Source organism: Anoplolepis gracilipes, chromosome 12 (genome assembly GCF_047496725.1).
Source record: "Anoplolepis gracilipes chromosome 12, ASM4749672v1, whole genome shotgun sequence".
Classification (NCBI taxonomy): Eukaryota; Metazoa; Arthropoda; class Insecta; order Hymenoptera; family Formicidae; genus Anoplolepis; species Anoplolepis gracilipes.
Window position 1 is genome coordinate 13,096 of NC_132981.1, and position 8,958 is coordinate 22,053.

At 34.4% G+C, this 8,958-nt stretch overlaps 1 long non-coding RNA gene across 1 annotated transcript; it reads left to right on the forward strand.

Moving 5' to 3' along the window:
* The first annotated feature begins 4,631 nt into the window (after window positions 1–4,631).
* On the forward strand, window positions 4,632–5,572 carry LOC140671968 (uncharacterized). Its single transcript, XR_012047815.1, has 3 exons — window positions 4,632–4,725; window positions 4,808–4,950; window positions 5,482–5,572. It is a non-coding gene; the product is annotated as an uncharacterized lncRNA (long non-coding RNA).
* Window positions 5,573–8,958: the final 3,386 nt, after the last annotated feature.

The following is an 8,958-nucleotide window of genomic DNA, read 5'->3' on the forward strand; positions in this document are numbered from 1 at the left end:
ATATTCCAGTTGTACATTTCTTTATATGCACCTCACCACACAGTGCTGAACCTGCAAAGAACAATACTTTTATTAACATATAAATATCTACATAAGAGCAATAAAAATTTTAATGATTCTTTCTTATTACGTGAATAGATGCATCAACGATATTTATGAGAAATAAAATCATAGTGCAACAGTTGACTTTCTCCTAAAGAAAGAGATATCTACATTTAATATAAATCCAAATCATTTAAATTTCTCAATTTAACTTTGTTCTTTATATTAAAGCAGTCATTAATTACTGAGAAATTTGCTCTTACATTATAAAAGTCGTAAATTAACCTTTCAAAACCAGTATATATTTGGAATTGCTCCGACGGTGAATTCTACTATACAACAACAGTAAGTACTTAATCCCTCACCATTACTATCACAAACCACCTTAATCCCTATCTCAATTTTAATATAATTGAAAATTTGTCAAATTAATCACAATCCATTTATAATTCCAAAACTGAAATTTTCCAATCATTCCAACTTTAAATTGAATAAATTTAAAGCTATTGCAGATATAATTTTACAATTTTATTTTCTTTTTGATTAACTCGAGTGTCATTGTGCGTCACGTTCATTGCATACGCGATAATGGTCATGGTGTCATGGAGTTCCTAGAACTTCCTCAGCCTCTCGTTAGTGCCGAGTGAATTGCATTCTGACCACCAGACTATATCAAATATACAATAACGAGATTCAACGCGTTTGCTTACCGTTTTAATCATTTTCAAATACATATGTCATAAATTTAACCTTTTTATTTTCAACTTTCTTAATTTTTCTTGTCAAATAAAATAAAATAAATGAGACCTCAGACAACTGATTCTGAATTTCAACAAAATCCTTTCGTTGACCCTGAAGTCATATTAGAAACTCTAATCCAATTTATAGAAGAAAATAAAGAAAATATTATTTACAATTTAGACAATATCATAAAAGAGTTTTTAAATCAAGCCTCTATTATTATCATCCCAGATCAGTAAAAAAAAAAAAATACTCTGAATTATTAGTTCCTAGTACACATTGATCCTGCTCTCGGCGAAGCCCTGGGTATAGCCGACTTAGACAGATTACCCAAAAACTAAATAGAGAGCAACCCTGTTATTGACACCGAGGTAGACGATAACAGTGGGTCACAGCACGTGACATTAGTAAATCTTGCATGGTGAGAATGTAAACGTTTCCGTTATCAGATACGAGTAATGGACCTACAATGTCCATCGATACTTTGTCGAAAGCTGATCCGGGAGTGTCGGTGATTACCATAGGTTGTTTAGTTTTTCTTCTAGTTAATTTTTTTAATTGACAGGTTCGACAATTCCGGATAAAATTTTGAATATCCTTTTTCATTGTATTCCAGTAATAGAAAGTTCGCAATCGATTGTAAGTTTTAGTTATTCCTTTATGTCCACCTATTGCTGAATCGTGGTATTCGCGGATAAGAGCTGATTTGTCTTCTGTATTTGGTGTTTGAATAAGATCCTTGCATATAGTTACGCGAATATTAATGTCGTTTAAATGTTTAATTAATTGTTTTTCTACATAAGCCCAAGGGATATTATCAAAAAAGTTAGTATTCTTGATTGAGATAGACTCTAATTGTAATTCATTTAAAACGTCTACTAATGATTTAATACAATTTTTAATGTTGTCTGGCTCTATTAACGTGCGATGATTGAGTTTTAATGGTAGGGATATCAAGGTCTTAGAGCGCAATGTATTTATTTTTGCTCTCTCATAAGTTACATCTTTATATGTAGGTAGTAGATTGTCTTCTTGTAGCTCTCTTGCGCCGTTATTAAGAGGTTCTCCGTTCAGAGTTATAAAAATTACGTAATTATCATTATGTTTTAACAATCTGTCACGGCTTATTAAAACTTTAGCTTTAGAGTCAGTGGGTACTTCTACGTATGGCAAAACATCAGTTAGCATTAACTCTGTGTCGCTTTCATCGCTGCTTGTTTCTAAATCTTCATTACTAATAATGCTTTCATTACTATTGTAATCTTCAATAATCATTGAATCAGTAATTGGTTCATTTGTAGGCATATTGGGATGCGTTATTACAGGTGGGGGAGTATGGGGGTTAATTTCCACGGAGGTTTGGCCAAGGGGTTGTGGCATTGAAAATAGAGATTCATTAGAGTCGGAGTCAGGATCGGGTGGAAGAGAGGGGCTTTTTCTAAAGGGCAGGACTTGGACAGTTGGGTTTCTTGACAATGCATCAGCATTATTATTTAACGTTCCCTTTTTGTATCGTATATCGTAATCATATTCGGCTAATTTGATTCGCCATTTTAAAAGTCTTGAAGTTGGATCTTTGATAGAATGTAACCATACTAGAGGTTTATGATCTGTTACGATGGTGAATTTAGTGCCATATAAATAGGGTCTAAAATGATTCGTACAATATACCATAGCTAAACATTCTTTCTCAATGGTCGAATAATTTTGTTCTGCTTTATTAAGTACTCTAGATGTATAGGCGATTGGTAGATCTTTTCCGATTGGTCCTTGACTTAGTACTCCGCCGATTGCATATTTGGATGCATCGGTAGTTAAATTAAAGGGTTTGCTAAAATCGGGATATTGTAATATTGGTTTGTTACATAGTTGTTCTTTAAGATTATTAAACGCATATTCTTGATCCTTTTGCCATTTGAAACAATTATTTTTCTTAAGTAAATCAGTTAGAGGTTTAGCAATTTTTGAAAAACTTGGAATAAATCGTCGATAATAACCAACTAATCCTAGAAATTGTTTTATGTTTTTAGGATTTTTGGGAGGAGGAAAATCATGGACAGCGGTAACTTTGGTAGGGTCTGGTCGTACGCCGTCGGATCCGATAATATGACCGAGGTAAGCTACTTCTCGTCGCAAAAATTCACATTTGTCGGGTTGTAATTTTAAATTAGCTTCACGTAATCTTTTCATTAATTTGTTAAATTTCACTTCGTGTTCTTTTAATGATCGAGCGTATATAACTATATCATCCATGTAGACGAAAAGCTCGTTGCCTTGTAATCCAGATAGTACATTGTCCATTAATCTTTGAAATGTTGCAGGGGCATTTTTTAATCCAAAGGGCATTCTCTTGAATTGATAATGTCCGTAAGGAGTGGAGAATGCGGTTTTGTGGGCGTCATTCGGATCCATTGGTATTTGATGGAATCCTGAAGCGAGGTCAAGAACTGAGAAATATTTAGCGCTTCCCAATTGATCAAGTATATCAGTTATGTTGGGAAGGGGATAAGCGTCTCCAATTGTTTTCTCGTTAAGAGCGCGATAATCGATGACCATTCGCCATCTTTTATTTCCAGAAGAATCGGGTTTCTTAGGGACGATCCATACTGGCGAATTATAAGGTGAGAGAGAATATTCTATCATATCGTCTCTTAGTAATTTAGTTACTTGTTTGTCAATTTCTTCTTTATGCATAGGAGGAAAGCGATATTGCTTGGTGTGGATCGGGGAATCATCCGTAGTATAGATAGAATGATGGGTTACATGAGTGGTTCCCAATTTACCATTAGGCAAATGGAATTTATCTAGATTATTATAAACCAGTGTCTGAAGATTATTCCTTTCTTCCATATTTAAATGTTCCAACCTTAGGAGTTTTAAAGCAAGTTCCGCGCTCTCTGGCGGTGTTTCAAAAATGATCTCGTCTAACTGAGACGGATTATGAGTTGAAGAATGGCTCGTGCTTATCCGATGATGCCCTCGGGAATCAACGACATTGCAGAAGCCTTTATGAGACGTAGAAAAATCATCTTTTTCTTCCTCGGAAGGAGAAGAGGGTTGATAAGAAGAGTCAGGATCAGAGACACAACGAACTGTGGCCTTGGATAACCCTCGGGTTCCGTCGGCACCACAAGAAGAATATAGATTCTCTTGGGTATCAATGGTGTCAAATTCCTGCAGAGTGAATGAAGGTATTTCTATGTTATACTCTTCATCATTAGTATTAAAAAGAGGCAAGTAAGCTTTGCCATGAATATTAGAAACTATCGCGTCTCCAAGGTATATTCCTTTGATGGAAGTTATTAATGGAAGATATCCCGTTTTTATTTCAGGATTCGTGATTTTAACGAAGAAAGGAGTGACTGTTCTTGGTTTAATGTTAACATATTCCACTTCGTCGAATGGAATCGAAGTATTTTCAAATAGTAAGTGTTTTGTTTTAAAATCAACATTTGCATTTCTATCTTTCAAAAACGGATTACCAAGAATACCGTGTTGCGAGAAAAGTATATCGTCGGAAACAATGTGAAATTCAGTTGGTTTCCCTAATACTGATATATAGATTGCACCTAAAGTATTAATAGGTTCGGATGCTATTCCTTGCAATGATTGAATATTTCTTTTATCCGGAAGAATATTAGAATTGACGTATTGTTTCTTAATTAAATTTAAATCGGAACCGGAATCTATCATAAAGGTGCATGTGTCTTTTAAATCAGGAGAAGATAAAGTAACAGTAGGAGCACAAGTGCTTACTATGAGCCGATGTTTATTTATTTTTGTGTTTCTAGATTTTGGTTTTCGGCATCTACGAATTGCACGACTCGAGAGGGGTTTGGGCGTTCCTGTTGAGCAGCGTCCCGGCGAACGCCTCCTTGTACCGGAGCGCTCTGACCGTTTCCCTGATTGTTAGAAGATTGATTAGAGGGATTCATATCTCCAGTGAATGATTTTCTATAAGCTAATTTCCGGCATTCTGTAATCAAATGTCCAGGAGTTTTGCAGTAACGACATATTTTTTCAGTGGGAAAATTTGGACCAGGTTGTCCAGGAACTAATGGTTTAATAAAAGGAGCGACGTTATTACGCGTGTCGTGTACTCTGGGGGCGAAAATGGGAGAAGCTGTTGGATTACGCGAGGGGTTTTGAAGAATACGAGGATTGTAGGTAAGGTCTGCACGAGGGGCAGGAACAGGTCGTGTGGGAAAAGCAATTTTCCTACGACGATTTTCGGTTTCCAAGGTTTTGCTTAATTGAATAGCTCCAACAATTGCGTCTTCCAGACTGTAATATCCCTCTAGCTTTACACGAATCAATAAATCAGGCGGAAGGCCGTTAATAAAGCTTTCTAGTGCTCTCGTCTCAATGTTATAGCGAAGTTGTTCACTCATATTACCATGAATGGTGGTTTCACCGTCTATAATCGCGGATCTTAATTCTTTAACTCTTTCAATATAGTCAAAAATATTTTCATTTGGTTTCATATAAACGTTGGCAAGTTCCCCGCGATATTGATCGACCGATTTATTTGGACCAAAAACCTTCTTTAATCGATTAGTCAGATCGGTTAAATTATGATATTCTATTCCTTCTATTGCCGCGTAAGCATATCCTTGTAATTTGTTTATTATTAATGGTAACAGATATTCTTCTTGCCATGAAGGGATTAATTTTAACGCTCGTTCGCACGTTTTACAGAATTGGAACACGGACATTTTAAGACCGTCATATTTAGGAATGGAATCAATTATGTCTTTAATACGAATGGGTGAAGCCAGTTGGATATGATCCATATTCAAAGGGGTATTTCTAGAGGCAAGTGGAGGAGGAGGATTGGTATCTTCAGCTGGAGGCTTGGAAGTCGAAGAAGGATTTATATTGCCAGGTAAAAGATTAATAGGCTCTTGGGGTGGCAAGTTTCTTATATAATCTTGTACGTGTAAGTTAGATACACCTTGTTGTCGCATTTCAGATACCTTTTGTTCTAAATTATTTAATTGATTTGGTAAAGTTTTTAATGAGGATACTTCTTGTCGTAATAAGCTTAATATCGAACTAAGGCTATTTATATCAACAGCAGCGTTTTGCTCTGCTTCAAATCTTTCCCTAGAAATTTCAAATTCTTTTTGTTGTATAATCAGAGCGGCTTGTTGTTCCCGAACAAGTCTCTCTTTATTTTGTAATTGTTGCATCATGATTTCTAATTCAGCTTGTTGTTTTTGTAAAGGAGTAGTGACAGTAGTATCACTCTCGCTATGCTCAGAAGTGGTTTTGGAAGATTGTGACCGCGTACTAATATTTTTGCTCATTATGAAAGATTGTTATAAATGAAAAAAAAAAAAAAAAATTTTTATTCTTAAACAATGATTGATCCTTTTTGGCTATCCCACCGCTGCCACCAATTTATGTCACGTGCTGTGACCCACTGTTATCGTCTACCTCGGTGTCAATAACAGGGTTGCTCTCTATTTAGTTTTTGGGTAATCTGTCTAAGTCGGCTATACCCAGGGCTTCGCCGAGAGCAGGATCAATGTGTACTAGGAACTAATAATTCAGAGTATTTTTTTTTTTTTTACTGATCTGGGATGATGATAATAGAGGCTTGATTTAAAAACTCTTTTATGATATTGTCTAAATTGTAAATAATATTTTCTTTATTTTCTTCTATAAATTGGATTAGAGTTTCTAATATGACTTCAGGGTCAACGAAAGGATTTTGTTGAAATTCAGAATCAGTTGTCTGAGATCTCATTTATTTTATTTTATTTGACAAGAAAAATTAAGAAAGTTGAGACTAAAGCGATTAAATTTATGACATATGTATTTGAAAATGATTAAAAATGTTAAGCAAATGCGTTGAATCTCGTTATTGTATATTTGATATAGTCTGGTGGTCAGAATACAATTCACTCGGCACTAACGAGAGGCTGAGGAAGTTCTAGGAACTCCATGACACCATGACCATTATCGCGTATGCAATGAACGTGACGCACAATGACACTCGAGTTAATTAAAGAGAAAATAAAATTCTAAAATTATATCTGCAATAGCTTTAAATTTATTCAATTTAAAGTTGGAATGACGGGAAAATCTCAACTTTGAAATCATAAATAGATTGTGATTAATTTGACAAATTTTCAATTATATTAAAATTGAGATAGGGATTAATATGGTTTGTGATAGTAATGGTGAGGGATTAAGTACTTACTGTTGTTGTATAGTAGAATTCACCGTCGGAGCAATTCCAAATATATACTGTTCTTGAAAGTTTTAATTTACGACTTGTATAATGTAAGAGCAAATTTCTCAGTAATTTATGACTGCTTTAATATGAAGAACAAGGTTAAATTGAGAAATTTAAATGATTTGGATTTACATTGAATGTAGATATCTCTTTCTTTAGGAGAAAGTCAACTGTTGCACTATGATTTTATTTTTCATAAGTATCGTTGATGCATCTATTCACGTAATAAGAAAGAATCATTAAAATTTTTATTGCTCTTATGTAGATATTTATATATGTTAATAAAAGTATTGTTCTTTGCAGGTTCAGCACTGTGTGGTGAGGTGACATATAAAGAAATGTACAACTGGAATATGGTGTGGTGGAGGCCAGCGATATAATTTATTGTTGTCAAAATCACTGTCTCCGATGGAAAATAGGAAGAAGAGATTAAACAAGGGATGCTCCGTTATTTTTATTATTAAGTAAACGAGTAGTTAATTCATTTACATTGATAGATCGATTATTTGCAAATTTATTGATATAGTATTTTAACTTTATAATTCTTGAGAGTAATATCAAAATGTAAGTCAATTTGTAATTTTAAGAGTCAATAGTCTGAACTGTGAGTTATTCAAATGAGTGAGATATATATATATATATATCTATATATCTTATATGTACGTCTAATTAACTGTATGAAAGATTTTTATTTTGGAGCTTGAAGGTGGAACAGTTTATTGCATTAATCGTAGAAGCATATGTCTAAATTGTAATTATAGTTGTTTTGCGAAATTGAAATTGTTAGAATAGTAAGATGTCATACACGATGTGTTAAAAATAGTAGTTCAATTCGGAATTCTTTTCCTTTTATTTTTATTATATTTTGTTGAAATGTGAGTGCGTTTTCTTTTTATTAAAAATAGTAATATTTTCTTGTTTGATCATATGCGCATGTGTATTGTTTCTAAAATAGTGATTTACCTTTATTAATGTCTTTAGTTTTGCTGATTTTCCTGGGCCTTTTCCTCGTACTCTGGACGTCGTGGATCTCCCTCAGGGATGTCGGTGGTAGAGATTGAGGCAGGATGCAGCTTGATTTCAACCAAAGGTTCAGGCCAGCCAATAAATTCAAGGGTTCTTCGCGAGATGGGAGCTTCAACTGAGTCAGATGCAGGAAGCTGATCGAAAAGTTCTACGACAATTCTTTGATTGTCTGGTACGTTAATTGGATTGTCTTTTTCTACTTAGCTGAGACCGTTATCACTGTTTGAAATTTGTCTCTGTCGGCGTAAAGCGGCACGTAGTTGTCTATGTCGTTTACCGGCGCGACGAGAACCAGGCATTTACTATAAATTATAACCAAAATTTTATTCTAATTTAAAAAGTTATTCAATTCAGGTTGACAATCTGGATCAAGCGACATTCAAACAGCTCATCGACTAAGTCTCAGCTCTGCTCAAACTAACACGAGGGGCACGTCACTCTGCTCTATCCCAGGCACGGGACTCGCTAACGCTCAAGATCCAGACGTACGTTAAATATTTAATCGATATTAAATTAATTATAGTAAACACTGGTTGAAGGTGAAGGAACACTGTATTAAAATAATTAGCTTGTAAGTATTCTGAAATAAGCGACTATGTATTTTAAAAGCTTGAAGATTTTACAGAAGTTGCAAGTAATGATTACAAATGTTGTTCACAATTCAAATGAAAAAGGTACAACCGCACTGTACCAGAACTTGGAGATTAGTTAACAATAAAGTAACAATTCTAAATTATAATGTAGAGTGAGTCGAAGCTCTAAATTATAATATAAGACGAGTCGCGAAGACGAGAAAGTAAAGTATTATTAAAGATCTACCTTGACGACACAAAGTAGCTGACGAAAATTAAGTTAAAATTGATTTTAGGACGCAGTGAGTGTATAAAGACACAGAGACTTTTCAC